The following is a 19,738-nucleotide window of genomic DNA, read 5'->3' on the forward strand; positions in this document are numbered from 1 at the left end:
ATTTTCCTACTATAAGGATAAGACATGGAGCCAAATTCCTAGTCATGTATTGGATATTGTACAAAGAGTATCACTGAAGAACTGTCCCTGGTGCACAGTATTTTTCATATTACGTGCTCCCTTATGCCATCTCTTCAGTACGGTGCTGAGTTTATAGCACTGCAGGCCTATAGCAGCTTAGAAGTAATCAAGTAAACACAATTTCTATATTGAACAGCGCATGCAAAATATATTCTGCTCATCTAGAATTTAGCTTTTACAGTCTATGCCAAAAGCAGATTTTGCATTTTTAAACATCTTTTAAGTTACACAATAATTCAGCTATAGTGATATGCTACACAATATAATCGGCCCATTCACATGGGTGAAATGTAAAGTGAACCTGAACTGGCTGAGGACAAAAAGTTGGATATTTACATAGAGGGGAGCCTGTGAATAGTCAAGAGGCTTCCCATGTTATCCTTGACCCCACTGTTGCCACATTTGGGCACTCTGAACAAGAGCTTGCTGGATATGTTCTTGGGTCTGCTCACCCTGCTGTGTATGAGCATGGTGGGAGTATAGCCCGCCTGTGCAGCAGGTCAAAGCCGCTCGTCCACGAGTGGCTCCATGCTACTGTGCAGGTGTGGCTGTACTCACACAAGCTCAGCACGTCCATGCACATTAACAAATGAGAGCATTGGCGCAAACTGTCAGCAGGTCCCAGGCAGCAGCAGTGGGATCAAAGAAAACGCAGGAAGCCTCTGAACAACCCAGAGACTTGCCTTTACCTAGTTAAGTATCTAACTTTTTGTTCCTCAGCCAGCATAGATTAGTTTTAAATCATTGTAACCATAGTGCACAGCTTGCACCACCAGTTATGTAATGGTAATTAAAAAGGGTCATAGCTAAAATATCAAACTGCAACTGAGTCAGGCTATATTTTAGTCACTGACTATGGCATTTACATCAAGGCCAGAAGTAATGCACCATTATTTACATCTGTGGGTTTCAGACTGTGGCCCATATGCAATTAACTTTTTTCTCCTGAGTTTTCTCCTGGGAGATAATGTTTTATCCTCTCTTTATAATAACTCTTTATAATAATGTTTCAGCACTTAGAAATTGAATAAGAACTAAAATGTAGGTGAAAAAAATTTACAGCTAAAGATGAGTGAAATGCCGATGGCTTTACCTCAAAAAGGTGGTTGAAATTACAATCATTTTGTGAATTTTCACAGAAACATTTCCAGAAATTGCATTAAATCCAATGGTCCGACTTAAAACCTGAATTGCAAAGCCCCCTGCATATTAAACGCTAATCCGTTTTCGCCCAGGAGACCACATTGGTAACTGACATAGGCCTAGTGCACACCAGAGCGGTTCGGCTGCGTTTTGCGATCCGCTTGCGGCTGCGGATACGCTTGGGTAATGTATTTCAATGGGCTGGTGCACACCAGAGTGGGAGGCGTTTTGCATAAACGCATACTCCCGGGGTGAGGCATTTTTTGGATTGTGGATGCGTTTCTGCCTCAATATTAAGTATAGGAAAAACGCAAACCGCTCTGAAAAACGCCTGTTCAGAGCGGTTTTGCTGGCGTTTTTGTTACAGAAGCTGTTCAGTAACAGCTTTACTGTAACAATATATTAAATCTACTACACCAAGACCGTTACACAAAACCGCAAAACGCTAGCTGAAACGCTACAGATAAAGAAGAAAAAGCGTTTCAAAATCTGCTAGCATTTTGCGGATCTGCTAACGGTTTTTGGTGTGCACCAGGCCATAGAGAGCTGAGTATAGTGCATGATCAATACCCCCAGAGTTTCTAATTATAAAGTTAGGAGCATGGAGGTCTGAAATGTCAATCTGTGTCACCAATAAACACTGGGTTTGCAATGCTGCAAACTTATATGCAAAAATCAATTTCACACTTACTGTATATTCTGGCATATAAGAATACTTTTTAGCCCTTGAAAATCAGAAGTCAGGGGTCATCTTATACGCCGGGTATCATTGATGCCGGATGATACACCCCATCCTGTTACCGCCTCTCAGATCTGGCTGCTGAGGACTGTAGTGAAGCGGTGCAGGCACACTTGTGCGAGATCTGAGAGGCAGAGAAGGAGGTAAATAGGATACAAGGGCGGGCCAAAAGGGTGAAAAAGGCGTGTTTTATGGGCACACCGCAATCTATTCTTTTATACCGCTCTGATAAACAGGTAGACAAGGAGAGCTGACCAATCCACTTAGGTAGAGATGACCAATACAACCAGTCACATATACTGTTATATACTGGGTACCACATATAGTACATCACCAGTAACTGTTCATACATAGCACCAGTATATGATTTATTTATTTACTTTAATTTGGTGTGCGTTGGAAGAGGGGTAGTCTTATACGGGGAGGATATACCAAACTCTATATGTTAACTGGAAAAGTTGGGGAGTCATCTTATATGCCCAGTCGCCTTATACGCCAGAATATATGGTATTTATTTGTTTCTGGAAGGTAACTGTCTCACCAATAAACACTGGGGCTGCAACAATGAAAGATAAAGTGAAGTAAAGTGACAAGTCTGGATACCGTGTCACAGTACACTGATAGTAATATACAGTACAGTTAGTGCTTAGCTTAGCTAAAGTAAAGTTAAAAAATCTGGATACCCGGTCACAGTACACTGACCACAATACACAGTACAGTTAGTGCTGCAGTGCGGACCAGTGAACTGAATCCATACCCTCTGTAATACTAATATGTCTGTCTACCCTACTAACACTACACACATCCTGCACTGAACACAGTTCTACATGCTCTTAAATACACTATGTTGCTTTGCTTAAACTGTCCCAACAACACTACTACATTTTCCCTGAATCATTACACAGCTTTCCCTTGCTCTGCATATCATCAAGAGGAATGAGGTAAACCCTCTTTCCACCCCTCTATCTATATGCCTGTGCTGGGATCTCTTCTAATTGGCTTCTGGATCTTGCAGTGCATCTTGGGAGCAAATGATTTGCTCCTACAAATGTCCATTCCGCACTTCCTGACTTAATTTGGCACAGTTACCACCCCTCATGTTTTCCTGCACTCCTTCAATAAAAATACTATTGCATCGCAAAAAAGAGGGCCTTTCTCATGGAAAACCATGGCAAGCGAGTAAGGCACAATTTGTTCCCCAATTGAACATATGATTCTTGCTTCCACATTCCTAATTACGGGACTGGTCAGTGTGATGTACGGCGATTACATTTTTTTAATATGGGACCAACTTCTATATAACTGCATGCAAAACCAGCTGCACAGTTCAGAAAATAGTGTAAAGCTAGGTGCCAAGTTCTGTACACTACCTGTAGGCAAGCAGCACATTCAGCTGCTATGGAAGTGGAGGAGAGTCGACGTAGTGGTGCACAATGGAGTAGCGCATGACAAAGAAGGTGGGAAGAGGGGAAGAAAAATGCCCTTAACTGAGTTGATCCACCACAGCAGATCAACTGCCCATGCATCGAGGTGAGGTGGGGAACACTGTACACGTATTAGTTTCTCAGTCTAGGGGGCCCCTACCAACCACCTCTGCCGAGAAGCATTGTACATGTGAGCCCAGCTTAACTCTGGATTACCAAACAGAAAGACTTAGTAAGTGTTGTGCTCTTATGTGCTTCTGTAGGTACAATAAAAATAGATGTCTGGAAACAAAAAAGGATAGATATGAACTAAGGGTAGGTTTCCACTAGCACCAGCCATCTGTCTCTGAGACAGATGCTGGCACTTGTGTATGCTAATTATTCATCCGAATCCCTGTAGCAATGTCATGCACGGCTATGAGGATTCAAACGGGTTGTCCAGAATTCTGAAGTAGTGTTTCAGAATTTTTTCACGCACACAAATTTGGAAGTAGCCTATTGATTTCAACAGGCTGAGATTCTGGACCCATATTTGTGCGCCTGAATTCGGGCACAAACCGCTCTAGGGGAAACGGGCCCTAAGGGTTGTTTTTTTTTAAATCAACAAAAGTGGAAAATCACTTTAAAGTCCCACAAACCTTGGCAGCATAAACAAAGCAATGATTTAGTATTTACTAGCTGGCTTTTGCCATAAAGGTTTTATCTGCACTTATCCCTCTACTTTAAAGCAATAGGCATGTACAATTCTACAAGCAGTAGCTCTACTGTATCAGTGCCAGATCTCCAATGATGATGCTTTCTTCGGAATGAACAGTCTAATGGTAGTCTTTTGCTACCGTTAGATTGCCTATGCAATTATTCTAGAAAAGGCCAAGGTTGACTAGCACTTTAGTGGAAGATAATAGAACTACAAGAACTCCTCCGTAAGGATGTTCTTCCAAAGGCCACTCCTCCAGCGGAACTTCAGAAATGTTAAAGTGTACCAGAGATGGGGCCACAAAAAAAAAAATAATACATACCCAGGGCTTCCTCAGCCCCCAACCCTGCCCCTGCCGGCCTGTTCATTCTCTCATCATCCTCAGTTGCCTCCTCCTTTGCTCGCAACTGGCCCCGATAAAATACTCCATTTGCGGCAGTCCACACATGTACAGCCCATCCAGGCACCCTCCCCCATCTCACTCCCATCGCAGGGAGCGTTCTGTGTACTGCAGTACTGTGCAGGCACTGAACACTCCTGGTAATGTGAACATAGCAGGAGTGGGCGCATGGCCAGGCCACACATTTGCAGTTGGCCCCGCACTGGAGGACTTTCCGGAGCCAACCGCGAACGAATGGATAGTCTGAGGAGGACTACGTTGGAGCGATCAGGCCGGAGGGGGCTAGAGGAAGCCCCAGGTATAATTAGTCTTTTTTTTTTTTTATCTCAGGTTCCCTTGAGGCTGCTTACACACCAAGACGTTACAGGCGCACGTTAGTGCGCCTGTAACGCTCCCCCAACGCACAGCAATGTAACACAAGTGGGCTGTTCACACAGCCCACGTTGCGTTACATGTAACGCTGCACGGTCGGTGCAAAGTGCAGCATGCTACGGCGTTGGAGCGGCTATAGCCGCGTTAGACTGTTTGCACATGCGCAGTGGGGGGCGGAGAGGAGGCGGGGAGAGCCAGTTACAGTAGCCGCGCACATGGCTACTTAATATTCACTGCACTGGCGGTAGGTGATTGGCCGGCGGGACCACGTGATGCGGAGTGTCTCGCTCCGCATCACGTGGTCCCGCTGGCCAATCAGCGCCACTCTGGGAGACATTATAGGAATCGAGCCGCCGAACGCGGCTCACTCTACCGTCGGCTTTTGCAGCACCATACGTTGTGTTAGGTGCACGTTATGCGACCTTAACGTGGCACCTAACACAACGTCTTGGTGTGCAAGAAGCCTTAAGCTGGACCTCTTTGTGTTGTATTATTTGCCAAGTATTGTTTTAAGGTGTATTTTAATAAAAAAGTTTATAGCAACAATCAAATCTTGGCCAATCACTTAAGTCAAACATACTATTGCTACAAATACCATAAAAAAATCTATAAAAAAACAGAAGTTTAAAGAACTAAAATTGATTTAAAATGGTCTGAAAGTCAGCATTTCTACTTTGCTCTAAAAGATTCCTCACAGCTTGAAAACTACTATCCCAGATTTTTTTTTAGCAGAACATCACTGAAATGGTTAAACAAAGCACTTTGTCCTGCTATTCAGCTTTAAATCTGCATCCAAACTTGAGATAACAGTATCTTTGTTTGCATTCCAATGTTGATACATACTGTATGTGTAAACACAGTGTAAAAAGTGAAAAGGAGCTCTCTGTGAAGCTCTCTGTGCTTCAAGCACACAAACAGCTCAGAACAGCTAATTAGAAGATGTTAATATTTAATAAAAAGCAGTTTCAATAAAATGCAATGGCAGGTTTCAGGGCAAGATAAACTACACTTTGGAAACTTGTACTTTTTAAACAGACATTATTACTTATGCACAAAAGCAAATATGGTAACTATGTGAGTAATAAACAGTAGGAAAACACATTTTTATGGAATGTTATGTCCTCAGACCACTTTAATGAGAACAATTTGACAAAGAATTTAAAGGAATCCCCTTGCAGCTGACTGTCCCACCGCTCTGCTCTCTGCCGCAGTTCCAGGCTCCCCGCACGGCCTGCGCAGTGCGCCACGGACAACGTGGCCATGATTGACAGTGGCGTTTCACGCAGACGCAGTAAGGCCAACCCCGCGGTTGGCCTCTGCACCGTGCAGGGAGCCCGGGATGGTGGTGGAGGGCGTGGGACAGTCGGCTGCAAGGGGCTGGAGAAAGCCCCAGGTGAGTAAACCTAATATTTTACATTTTGCCTGACAACCCCTTTAAGATAAATTTCAAATATCCTATATTAGAATATATTCAAATATGAAAAAGAAATAAATACCAGATAGGGTCGGTGAGGTCATACATGTAGAGAATTGCAAATTCCCACAATAAAATAAATAATAATATCCAATTCAATTATTCACCTTTACATGAACAAGATGGAATTCCAATAGTACATCACTTCTACTCAGTGAGTGAGTTGCCATTCTATCAATGGCCTGTTAATTTTACACAGGCTTGCCTATCCAACTTGTAGACAGCAAAATAAAAAATAAGGAAAACGGGTATTTGATTTATTTCACTGTAAGCTGCTTGCAACTTGCATTAAATTTGCATGCAAACTGAAACTATTAGCATTTTACTAACCATCTTAAATCTTCAACTGCTAGGGACTTTCTCAGGAGCAGATTCAAACTTATACGTACTGATGTTTTCCTCAATCTGTAAAATGTTGCTTCTTGTCACACATATATTAGAAATACTTTGCTTTGCTCTTTTTATAAAAACACTATATATGCAACTGTCGACAGCTCTAGTCTTACCCATTAGGTATCAAGCAATATCTAAACATTTCCAGTAGTTTACAATGTACAATATACTTCAGGAAACTATTATGAATTAGGAAAATAAATATGGCCCTAAGTACTATATAGACACAGAGTTTAAAAGTTTCACAACTGTGCTCCATAATACAAAGTTATACATTAAAACCTCCATAACTGTGTAGAAATCAGTTCACCAGAATTATTGTTCATTATAGGAACATGAGCAGACACACTAACATACCTCTAAATACAGTATATTAAGTATTAGGCTAGGACCTTAAATTCTCATAATAATGTCAAGGGCTCCATCTTATGGTTCTTCTTACTAATACACAGCTGTGTCAATTAACAAGATACAGTAAATCTGCTCTGCTTAGTTATACACTGACATCTGCTGTAGAAACAACAATGGCACTGTCTGGTACAGGAAATCCTAACAAAACCAATGAATAATACAGAAAAAAAAGCCACATTTATAAATGCAGTCTGATAATAAAGAACCTGTATGGGAATTTCATAAAAAAAGAAAAAAAAAAGAAAGAGCTAGACAGATTTTTGTTGTCTGTTCTCTCCATCTTACAAGAACAAGTTAAAAGAATACATAAATAACAATTTCACCTTTCACTATGACAAACACAACAATCACACTTTTTTTTTTCTTTTGAAAATTATGTAAAATTGATATAAAGCTTCAGCCATAAATGTAACCTGTAATTTTGTATCATCAAAAAATTAAAAGTAAAAAGACCACCTTCACACTAATAAGGTTTAGTGCTAATCTACAGGTACTTTCAACAATACTGTGTAAAATATACATGATGAAGTGAAAAATAAACTTTGTCTAAAGCCTCATACACATGAGGCATGTCGCCCAGTGGGGAATGGCACCCGATCCCTCAGGTGACAGTGCAGGGCCTAGACTGCACAGATGCGTTTCTAGCCTGCAGGCTGGCAAAGTGTTCTGTCGCTATGGGGGTGGTTTGGGGCGGAGGGCTAATGGAGCAGCACAGGTGTGACGTCATGTGGAAGTCAGGTTAGTTGGGAGAACAATGCTCTTCACCTGGACTCAGCAATCTGCCAAGCTGATCGATGGCTGAGTGGCCGAATGGGTTGGCACTGCTGTGCATGTGCTGGATTCTCAGCAGAGGCAGTCATTTTCAGCCAGTATAACTGAGTTTCATCTGTGTACACAGCATTAGGAGATGCCCATACACTCTTTAGATCTCTACACATGTACCTGCTTTCCCCCATTGCAGTGGGTTAAAAAAGACATTTTTTAAAGAGGTACCTCGGATCCCGTTAATAGTGTATTGCACGGTACACTCCCTATCTCCACTCATGCCACAAACAGGGTAGATTGTTGTATGCAAAAAGCTCATTTTAAAAAGCCAGATTAATTTTGGAATAAAGTGCTGATAAGAGAAAAATTTGAGTTATTTTTTGTAACAAAAAGTGCCTTGGAAGAAGAATACTGTTTTCCAAGAAAAACACCTATAGCCTACTGTTAAATTTGGTGGATGTTCTATGATGCTGTGGCACTGTGTGGCTATTTTAGGGCAGGGTGCCTTGTCAAAGTTGTGGGTTTTCTGAATTCAACCGAATATCAAAAAATTCAGCAGAATAGTGCCCAAGCATCAGTCAGAAATGTAAAGGTATGTAGGGACTGAATATTCCAACAAAGACAAAGACCCAAAACACAAGGTGAAATCTACAAAACCATTTCATTCTGAGGGTGAAGTACAAAGTTCTAAAATGGCTGTCACAGTCCTCTAATTTGAATAACATTTAAAGTCTATGGAATGATTTAAAGCACGCTGTCAATGCTCGGCAGCCATTTTGTATGGAGCAATGGTCTAAACTGCCTTGATTATGTTTTTACAGTTGTGCAGATCTAACTGAACCTGCCAATGTAAGTGTGACAGCATGTTCCAATTTCCACTTCCCTGCCAACCACTTGCGACCATGCCCTCTCATACTCACATTGTACCTAAATTTTCCAGCAACAGACAGACAATGTCAATGAATCACCCATGCCAATATGTGCTGACAATGGCCTCAATTCATAAAAGGCTTTGCGGTAAAAAATCTGGGAGGGAAAATACCGCATTTGGTGATTTAGACCTTTGTGTGCTCATTCATAAAGCTTTTCACAGCTGCCTTTGAAGTTCGGTAAATTACTGCAGCCCATTGAGTGGTACAGCAGAAGTGTGGTGATATCTCTCTTTTGTTACAAGCTGTAATTATGGTTCTCTGCACAGACTCACAGAGACTTCGGTTCCCTGCACAGACTCACAGAGACTTTGGTTCCCTGCACAGACTCACAGAGACTTTGGTTCCCTGCACAGACTCACAGAGACTTTGGTTCCCTGCACAGACTCACAGAGACTTTGGTTCCCTGCACAGACTCACAGAGACTTTGGTTCCCTGCACAGACTCACAGAGACTTTGGTTCCCTGCACAGACTCACAGAGACTTTGGTTCCCTGCACAGACTCACAGAGACTTTGGTTCCCTGCACAGACTCACAGAGACTTCGGTTCCCTGCACAGACTCACAGAGACTTTGGTTCCCTGCACAGACTCTCAGAGACTTCGGCTCCCTGCAGAGACTCACAGAGACAGAGACTTGGCTCCCTGCACAGACTCACAGAGACTTCGGTTCCCTGCACAGCCTTACGGAGACTTTGCATTGTTAAGACCTCACCAGAGGTGTCGGTAATTATTGTCTGACTTACCGCTTGTTGAAGGCTTTATGAATTGACATTTGCTGACAATTTACTGACATGTGTTGGAGATAATTACAACTAAGTCGGTAATTTACCTCACTGCTCGGTAATTTCAGTTTTTCATGTAGTAACAGCCTTTATGAATTGACACTTTACTAAGTGCTCGGGAAAGTCTGCTATTTTCAGCATTACCGCATGCAGTAATGCTTTATGAATTGAGGCCAATGACAAGACACAGAACATTTATATTACACTTTTCTCCTGGCAGACTCAAAGCACAAGAGCTTAAGCCACTAGAACATGCTCTAAAGGCAGTAGCAGTGTTATGGAGTCTTGCCCAAGGTGTCCTCACTGAATAGGGGAAGGCTTACTGAACAGAAAAAGATGAGATTTGAACCCTGGTCTCCTGTGTCAGAGGCAGAGCCCTTAACCAGTACACTATCCAGCCACTGAATCTGTATTGTGCTATAAATGGTATTACCCTACCAGACGCGTACTTGGAAAAGATCCTTTCACCTTCCATTTATTCTTTTATTTCTCTGATCAGATAAATATTAGCTGGCTGTTTGCTATGATCTCTAAAGTGAAGAGACTTACTGTTGCAAATTAAAAGAGTAATCATAGAATTTGGTGTTAAATGGGAACTCTATCTCCTTATTAGTCAGGTAAAATGTTGTATTCTTTTGTCCTAAGTTAATGCATGTCCTGTTGCGACAGTGTCAATCACCCTTCCTCCACTATCAACCAATAAAGGGGCCCATACACCTAATAATTTTCCCGTCGATTTACAGCAGATTCTATCACTGTCATCGAATCTGCTGTGAAATCACTGCGCAAACGTTGACCGAACGATCGATTTCCGACCGAAATCGATAGTTCCCGTCGATTCCCGTCGTTCCTGTCCGTGCGGAACATTTCGCTCGATCGCCGGCAGGTCTGGAGTGCATCGATAGCAGCGTTCGAATACCCGACGACCGACGCATTACAGCGGCAATACATTATCTGTTCCACCGGCACGTGTCCCCGCTCTCCCTGCTGCTCCTGCTCCTCTGGGCTCCGAGTCCGGCAGGCTTCATTTCTTCCTGTCCCGGCAGGAAGTTTAAACAGTAGAGCGCCCTCTACTGTTTAAACTTCCCCACACAGGAAGTTCAGTGAAGCTGGAGCCGAGCGAGGAGAAGAAGACAGCGGAGACCGGGGGGACTGTATGCGGGCGGGCGGCGGCAGCAGCTCCACAGATTGTTATCGGTTTCATGCTGAAATCGATTCACAATCCGTTTGCAGTAAAGGCAGCCATACGATCCCTCTCTGATCTGATTCGATCAGAGAGGGATCTATCTGTTGGGCAATCTGATGGCAAATCAACCAGTGTATAGCCACCTTAACCACTTAAGGACCAGGGGGATTTCTAATGATCGGTGCTGCGTGGGCTCTACAGCCCGCAGCACCGATCAGGAATGTGGCCGGGCGATCAGACTTCCCCCCTTTTTTCCCCACTAGGGGGATGTCCTGCTGGGGGGGGTCTGATCGCCGCCGGCTCTGTTCGTTCGGCGGGGGGGGGGGCTCCTCAAAGCCCCCCTCCGCAGCCATTTCCGCCCTCCCTCCGCTCACCTCCCTCTTCACCCGTAATGCGCGGGACGGAAGTCCGTCCTGCGCATCCTAGGATAGGCTTTAGCCTATCATATGCCGGCGATCCCCGGCCAATCAGAGGCCGGGGATCGCCGATCTACGTCACGGCGCTGCTGCGCAGCAGCGCCGTGTGATGTAAACAGCAGGGATTTCTTCCCCGCCTGTTTACATTTCGCCGGCGAGCCGCGATCGGCGGCTCTCCGGCTGTTCACGGAGACAGCCTCCGTGAACTGGCATGGAAAGGCCGCTCGATCGAGCGGCCGTTTCCATGCTATACCACTAACGACCCGCCGACGCCTATCGGCGTTAGGCGGTCGTTAAGTGATTAAAGATGATTGATTGTCGCTTTAAAAGTTTGATATTTATCACTGAAGTTCCAGTACATAAAAGTAGTGATCAATGAAGAGAGGTGATCCTTTAGGGACCATTCACTCTTGAGACTTGCTTTCTTTTTTGCATAGCATTGCATTTGACTTAAAGAACAGCTATCAAAGAAGCTTTTTTTTTCTGCAACCCCCACATACCTATAGAGCCAGCAACAACAGAAAGCTTTTCAGAGGTTTCTCAGCACAGACTGTGTAAAAAAAAAAAAGAAGAAGCTGTGTTTACCAGCTGTTTTGTAACAATTTTGTGTCGACATTGGGGGAGGGGGAGGCAGAGCGGAACTGTATCCTGGCTGTAAACTGTTTACTTTACACTGCATGGCAAAGAGATACACAGATAGGAAGACAGAGCTTCAGATGATGATTATTTACACACCTTTGAAGCTATATGTCTGCTTTCTATTATTCTGAACAGATTCCATACACAGTATTAGAGCCAGTGAAGATTGTTCCTGTATGCTGGATGTGCTGGGCACAGTCCTCCATAGTAATGCCCACAGTGAGAACTGTTCTCTGTAAATGTCATTGACCTCATTTAAAACAAGAAAAGATGAGTAAAACACCTTACTATTGCTATTTGCTAGTAATTACTGGAAATATATGTGGCATTAAGAATTTTAGTTAACTTTAATAGCTTTCCTTTCCGTTGTGCAAATTTTTGCATGCCAATTTCCTGCAGAAAACACAGCCTACACATATGCTGTTTTCCACACTGGATACGGAATCTGCATGCAATACAAGTTGATACAAACTGCAAATTTTTGCACATCAAATGGGAAAATTCACATCAAAATGTTAAAATTAATTACAAATAATTTATATATATATATATATATATATATATATATATATATATATATATATATATATATATATATATATATATATATATATACATACATACATACACACACATATACTTATAGTTATATATAAAATTTAATATAAATGTGAAAGTTCGCACAAAATGAGGTCCAAAAAAAAAAAAAAAAGATTTGGAGATCTGGAGCCTAGAAAATTTAAAATGCAGAATCGCAAGTACAAAAAATGTGGAGAAACACATCCAGAAATCACAGAAATATTTTAAGTGAGAAAACTGCCTAAAACTGGTTACCACTTTTAAAAATCTGGTAATCTGAAAATTTCCATTATTTCTGGAGATTAAGCTAATTTGCCATCCTTTAAAAGGCCACCACATCTATTTTGAGCTGAACAGCTTTCTCTGCCTTATACTAAGATGCTTGTGAAGAGTTTGGGGCAGTGCAGGTACTGCTTAACAAAAGCAGCGACAGAGGAAACTGCAGCCATACTTATCATAAACACTTGTCTTTATTATGTGTAAAAAAGTGTCACTTTCAAGTGTAAGGGTCCGTTTCCACTGTGCTGGCATGTCTCTTGTGATACACATGCCAGCCCGTGCTGCGATGTGAGAACGCATTTGAATTTGTCTAGCTGTGTCATGCAAGGCTATAGGGATTCCCCCATGCATGACACGATTTTTTGCTGTATGTCATCCTTTTTTTTCCCCACATGCGAATCAGATGACACACTATTGATTTCCATAGGCTACGTTTTTCCATCCATATTTGCATACAGGGAAACGTCACAAATCGGACCTTAATTCCATGTTTTACATTTTTTTCATCAATTGCTATCTATATAGCTCAAATATTTAAATAAAATGCATTATATAGACATACCTGTGACCACCTTGGTTTTTTTTGGGTCACTGCTTAGTCACAATATATTACCCGTTTCTGCTCCACTGTCAGATTTGGTCCAACAGTGGAGAGTTCTTTGAATCCCTTCTGCACCATGCTGCACCACGTAATAAATTATTATGTAGGCCCATTTTAGCTGCCGGCAATGCTGTAGGATCTATTCTGACACAGCGTCAGGCCCCTCAGATGAAAGTATTGGACCATTCACAGTCAGTGTGCTTAGGGATGAAATAAGCTTTACTTCCCACTTCATGCAGACTTTTGAACCAATGAGAGAAAGAGGGAGGACGATTCTGGTTATAATTTACATCAAGCCTTAAACTAATGCCATGGTTTACAGCAACTTTCTTTAAAAAAAAAAGCTACAGACTGAAGCAAAAGATAACAAAGCCTGTCTTGTATAGTGAAGACCCGTGTTATACTCATTGTTGCAGTAAATTGCAGTAAGCTTTGACATAAATGCATATATTGCTATATTGCCATTCCCATTTAGAAAAATCGCTGTTGACTGTCTGACTTGCACGTATTTAAACTTCAGTAATATATGAAAGATGTAGGAGGCACACAGTTTTCACTGAAATTTAGCAGTTTGGTAGTCAGGGTGCTGTGATCAAGACATGAACGGAACTGCCACACAGTCAAGTGATGCACATATTTAGAACTTTCGCCTTACAGTGCTGGGACCCAATCCGAAACCCAGTAAGGGAACTATCTGCACAAAGTTTGTATGTTCAGCCTGTGTCTTGGTGGGTTTCCTCTGCTCACACTGATTTCCTCCCACATCCCAAAAACATACAGGAAAGTTAACTGATTGAACTCCCACAAATTGGTTCTAGATCAGTGATGGCTAACCTTGGCACTCCAGCTGTGACAAAACTACAAATCTCATCATGCCTCTGCCTCCCCGAGTTATGCTTAGAGCTGTCAGAGTATTGCAATGCCTCAAGGGACTTGCAGTTTCACCACAGCTGGAGTGCCAAGGTTTGCCATCACAGTTCTAGATTATTATGGACATATGACTGTACTGGGGATTAGATTGTGGCATGGCTATATACTGTGGCTGGATACTGTGTAAAAGCACTGCAAAATATGTCATATCTCTCTCTCTCTCTCTCGTCAAATCAAATTTGAATTCAGAATCTGGTGGTATTTGACCAGTGCTATGTTGATAGTTAAAAATTAGAGCACAAATCATTTAAAATAACTTGCACAATTAATGAATAGCATGCTTTTCAAGACCTAAACATTTAGAAGACGTCTTCTTTAAGGCAGTGTTCAGCTTAAGAAGGTGCACATGATATTTCTTTCAGAAAGATGTAACCAAGGAAATGGCTTTTAGGAAAGCTTATGAAGCATGCACGTTAACCTCACTGAGCAAAAGGAGCACATTGTTTTGCAAGTCACAATGTTAATGCTTTCTCAGTGAGTCATGCCTATTAAAAAAGTTCATTTTCCGTTTGTGGAATTTATTCTACTTAATAAACTTCCATTTGCTCCAAACATTGAAAAAGAAATGTCATTTAGCATAACTGCAGAGCTCTGAGAATCTCCCTAGGTACTGAAAAGGGAGAAAAACACAAACAATTTTAAAGGTGCATTGAAAAAAAGGCTAAGCAAAACTCTGGAAGAAACTGAAGACAAGATATAGTGAAAAATATTTTACTTTGGGATTTAAGTTTGCAGATGTTTCAGAATGGAAGTGCTGGAACAACATGCCAGAACTATGAAAAGATCATAGTAGTTTTTTTTCCAGTTACAGGCTAGAAATGTACATGATATTTTTAAGATGCTTAGTTGTGGTCTTCTGGTGTGTGAAGACAGGGCCAACGCCCTTATTGCTGATATAATAACACACGCAACAAGGGAAGTACTTGATGTGGTTCAGTATTTGCGCTTGTTACAGTTTGTTCTGTTTATAAACATCCCAGCTGTGCAAATAATGTAAAGCCATATAAAATCCATTCTCATTCTGGTGAACTCTTTCGTTAAACCTGTCAGTGTTGCATCAGTATCCCAAAAATGTACTACTGTGTGGATTGGATGACAGATGCTGGCGGATGAACATTTCGTTTAGCAACGACAAAGACTTTTGTACATTCCCTTAATCCAAACCAGATTTCAATAAGAGCTGTTTAATTGTGTTTATCGTGCTTTCTATTACAGCTGGGAGGTGAAGGGAAAGAAGTTTTTTTTCGTCCTGTCTATGTCTCCCATCTACATCATTTAGAAACAACAGACATCCTTTACATGTGAGGGCAACACATCTGTTATGACCATCAGATTTCCTTTGCTGGAGATGCACACTGTTAAACTGAGGAACTTTAGCAAACCAAACATTTAAGTACTTGCTGTCCTCTTTTTATAGACCAGGAATCATATTTATAAAGGGGAATTTTTCACATCATTCTCAAACTTCAATTGGAAAAGTTTCTTGTCATTCTGAAAATGCATTTTATATGTTATTTTTCCATATATTTGAAAACTTTTTTCGTCTCCATTTTGTACCGACATATACATGGTTAGGTTTGACAATATTTATAAACAATTATTATTGCATTTTTCCTAATGCAACACATTTTCTGGCCTAGCGAGTACAATAAAGAAGTGGAACGTAATAAGGTATGACGATTAAGATTTGGAAAGCAGTTTTTCCCCCAAAAAATATGTCTTTAAATTTGTCGAAAACAGATGGAAGTAGTGGAAAATTAATTTTATCATGAAATGTGTGGAATTTAGAGAGATGTGGTGTGGTTTCCTGCTTCAAATTCTGACAAACCCGCTTCCTAGGCATGATAACTGTTGTGTAACAGAAAATGGGACTACTCAGTGTCTGGTCCGTCTATCAAACTAACCAGCCCATATGGTTATGAAAATACTATATAGGGGATCACCAGACAGCCTTCCTTACGCCCAAGGAAAAATTATGTTTAAGTGGGGTTGTCAGCCACAAAATCAAATTCCATTTACTCACTGTTCTGTATTTATTATGAAGCCTGCAACCTGACCCTGCACTGCAAGCATTCCAATCTAATCATAAATGGTTCTGCTGTATGAAATCTTACCTCAGTCAGCCTGGCTCTATTTGGCACATTGCCGATGAGAGGGAAGCTTGTCATCTCCCCTCCCACATTCCTGCTTCTCACTGACTAGCTGAGGGAAATTCAGTGTGACACAAGGCTGAGAAGGGAGAAGCTGCTTAGATATGAGTAACAATAAGGGAGGAAATTAAATCAGGATTAGAGATGGCCTGAACGATTTGCCTGCAAACTTATTCGCGCGAACATCGCGCGTTCGCGGTGAACCATGAACTTTATGCGAGTTCAACCCGCCTGCTATACTACATCATTAAGCTAAACTTTGACCCTCTACATCACAGTCAGCAGACACAGGGCAGCCAATCAGGCTACACTCCCTCCTGAAGCTCCCCCCCTCTAATAAATAGCAGCAGCATCGGCCACTTCCTCACTCTGTGTGCTGCGTAGGTAGTGAGAGAAGGGAGAGAGGTTGCTGCACAGATTAGGGAAAGCTTAGTTAGGCTGTTAGGCTCGTTAGCTTGTTCCTTGCTGATACTTATTGCTAAGAAGCACCCCAAAACAGCTCTTTTGAGAGATAATGTTCTTTTGATGTGTTTTTTTTTTGTGTGTGGCCCACTGACACTTGCATATACAGCGCTGATAATTGCTATACTGTGCAAGGCCTGGCACATTCAGGGCCCTTTTCCACTAGCAATCGCTAGCATTCGCGCTAAACGCTAGCGATTCAGCAAAAGTTAAATATTTCCCAGCAATTTCCCGACGTTTGCGATCGCGATTTAGCTATGCATTAAATCGCCGCAAAAATCATTTCGCGGCGCGATCGCGATTTAGTAAAAACCGAACCGTGGTAGTGGAAATTACCTATCGCAATTCCTATGTTATTTAGCAAGCCGCATCGATTTTAAAATCGCTAGCAAATTGCAATTTTGCGATTCAGCAATTGCAAATGCTCTAGTGGAATAGGGCCCTCAGGGACTACCTTTTCACTGCACCTGTGTGAGACAGCTGCATATTTGTAATACCAGTCACTGCATACCTGTTCATGTTTACTGCACCTGCGTGACAGCAAGCAGTGTTATATACCAGTCACTGCATACCTGTTCACGGTACCTGTGTGAGACAGTTGCACATTTGTAATACCAGTCACTTCATACCTGTTCATGTTCACTGCACCTGCGTGACAGCAAGCAGTGTTATACACCAGTCACTGCATACTTGTTCAGGGTACCTGTGTGTGTGACAGCTGCACATTTGTAATACCAGTTACTGCATGCTCATGTAAGGAGAACAGCGCTACACCACTCATATAATGGATTCCTATAGAGTCCAATAAGTTGGAGCAGCCCCTTCTTACTTAAAAAAAAAAATCTTTTCCACGGAAGGTGGCGCTATCTCAACTATTCTCATATGAAAAGTTCACTTTAAAAGTTAAATAAAAGCAAGTCCACATCTGCGGAATCATGATATTCACAACTTCTTATCTTCCTATCACCTCCACCAGCACCCGGTAAACAGACACTCACCAGAAAATAAGACCTCTGTTTGGGTCTATCAGCGCTTTGGGACACTTGGGGCTGTCCCCCACCACACTGAACTGCTGTGTGTTCCCACCGAGTGCCAAGCAACTCCTCTTCTGCATCACATGCCAACTTCCATATAGATATTACCTCAAAACAAACGCCTCACAAAACCAGTGACATTGATTCATATAAAACATAAGATTGCACTTACAAATTCCTTTCTTTTAAAAGCAGCACAGAGTTTTGGGTACGGGCTCTCTCCCATTTTGTTGGACCCTGGCTGGCACTTGTATTCCTGTTGCTGTAGTCGAGAATGGCGTGCACTGCCAATATCCCCACAGCTGAGGATGCCGCTCGATACCCTTGTAGATAGGCTCTTACTTCCGCATCAGTAACCCCGCCTTACATGTTTCGTCATATTGACTCATCAGAAGCTCCAGCGGTGGCTGTTAAGGGCTCTGACTCATCAGAAGCTCCAGCGGTGGCTGTTAAGAGCTCTGCCTCTGACACAGGAGACCTGGGTTCTAATCTTGGCTCTGCCTGTTCAGTAAACCAGCACCTATTCAGTAGGAGACCTTGGGCAAGACTCCCTAACACTGCTACAGCCTATAGAGCGCGTCCTAGTGGCTGCAGCTCTGGCGCTTTGAGTCCGCCAGGAGAAAAGTGCAATATAAATGTTCTGTTTGTTTGTTTGTTGTGATATCTTCATAAGTTGTGAATAGCGTGATTCTGCAGATGTGGACTTGCTTTTATTTAACTTTTAAAGTGAACTTTTCATATGAGAACAGTTGAGATACCGCCACCTTCCGTGGAAAAGAACAGTCACTGCATACCTGTTCAGTGTACCGGTGTGTGTGACAGCTGCACATTGTATTGATACCAGTCCGTGCATACCTGTTCACTGCACCTGTATGACAGCACATTGTATTAGTCAAGTCAGTGCATACCTTTCACTTTATACCCCCAAATATGGACAAAACAGGCAGAAGCAGAGAGAGCCAGAGGCAGGCCACCCGGCAGGTCTGTTCAAGGTCATGCTGTTGTGATTTTGTGTGGCCCTGGATCAAAGTACAGTGTTCAGAAGGCACGTGCCATCAACCCCAAGATTGTCAGGACACAGTTAACTATTTAACACAGAACACCTCATCTTCCTCAGCTTCCGCACAGAAGCGTGACATATCTTCCTCCTCCTGCTCTGATTCTGGCACCCCACTTAACACTCAGTCGGCCCCCACCACCAAAGTGCCATCATCCCAGGGCTCAGCGGTGTGGAAATTTTTGTGTGTGTCTGCCTCAGATGAGAGCAATGCCATCTGCACTCTCTGCCACCGAAAATTGAGCCGTGGAAAGACTAAGACCCGCGTAGGGACAACTTCTTTACGAAGGCACATGATGACGAAGCACAAACTGCACTGGGATGACCACCTGAGGAAAAGCTGCACACAAAAGCAAAGCCACACACCGCAGTGGAAGATACCAGGCCGCAATTATCTCTCAAAAAAAGGTGATGCCCAAACTGTACCGTGATGTTGAAAGGCAAGTGGTGTCATCTCTGGCACAAAGCGTTGGGTCAAAGGTCCATCTGACCACGTGGTCTGCAAAGCATGGTCAGGCCTGCCCGAAGACTAAGTCAGTCCCCACACACAGCATCTCTGCCTAAACGCTGTGTGACTGCCTGCCCCAAGACTAAGACAGTCCCCACACAACATCTCTGCCTGCAGGCCACTTGACTGCCTTCTCCACCACCACCAACAGGGTCCAGGACTCCAGGTGGATGCCTGAATTTTTAAGCCCGCTGCTAGCAGCAGCCACTAAAAAAAAAAAAAAAATTCTGGTGCGTGTACATGCCTGCCTCATTTTTCTGGCTGCACTGCGGCTGCAACAACAAAA

The 19,738-nt window shown here is 42.6% G+C and overlaps 1 protein-coding gene and 1 long non-coding RNA gene across 6 annotated transcripts in view; one reads left to right on the top strand and one right to left on the bottom strand.

Moving 5' to 3' along the window:
* Positions 1-19,738, bottom strand: part of SUGCT (succinyl-CoA:glutarate-CoA transferase) — a 1,486,943-nt gene that overhangs the window by 637,694 nt on the left and 829,511 nt on the right. The window lies entirely within an intron of this gene.
* Positions 1-19,738, top strand: part of LOC137518477 (uncharacterized) — a 138,489-nt gene that overhangs the window by 49,324 nt on the left and 69,427 nt on the right. The gene's annotated exons all lie outside the window — the stretch shown is intronic.

Source organism: Hyperolius riggenbachi, chromosome 5 (assembly GCF_040937935.1).
Source record: "Hyperolius riggenbachi isolate aHypRig1 chromosome 5, aHypRig1.pri, whole genome shotgun sequence".
Taxonomy (NCBI): domain Eukaryota; kingdom Metazoa; phylum Chordata; class Amphibia; order Anura; family Hyperoliidae; genus Hyperolius; species Hyperolius riggenbachi.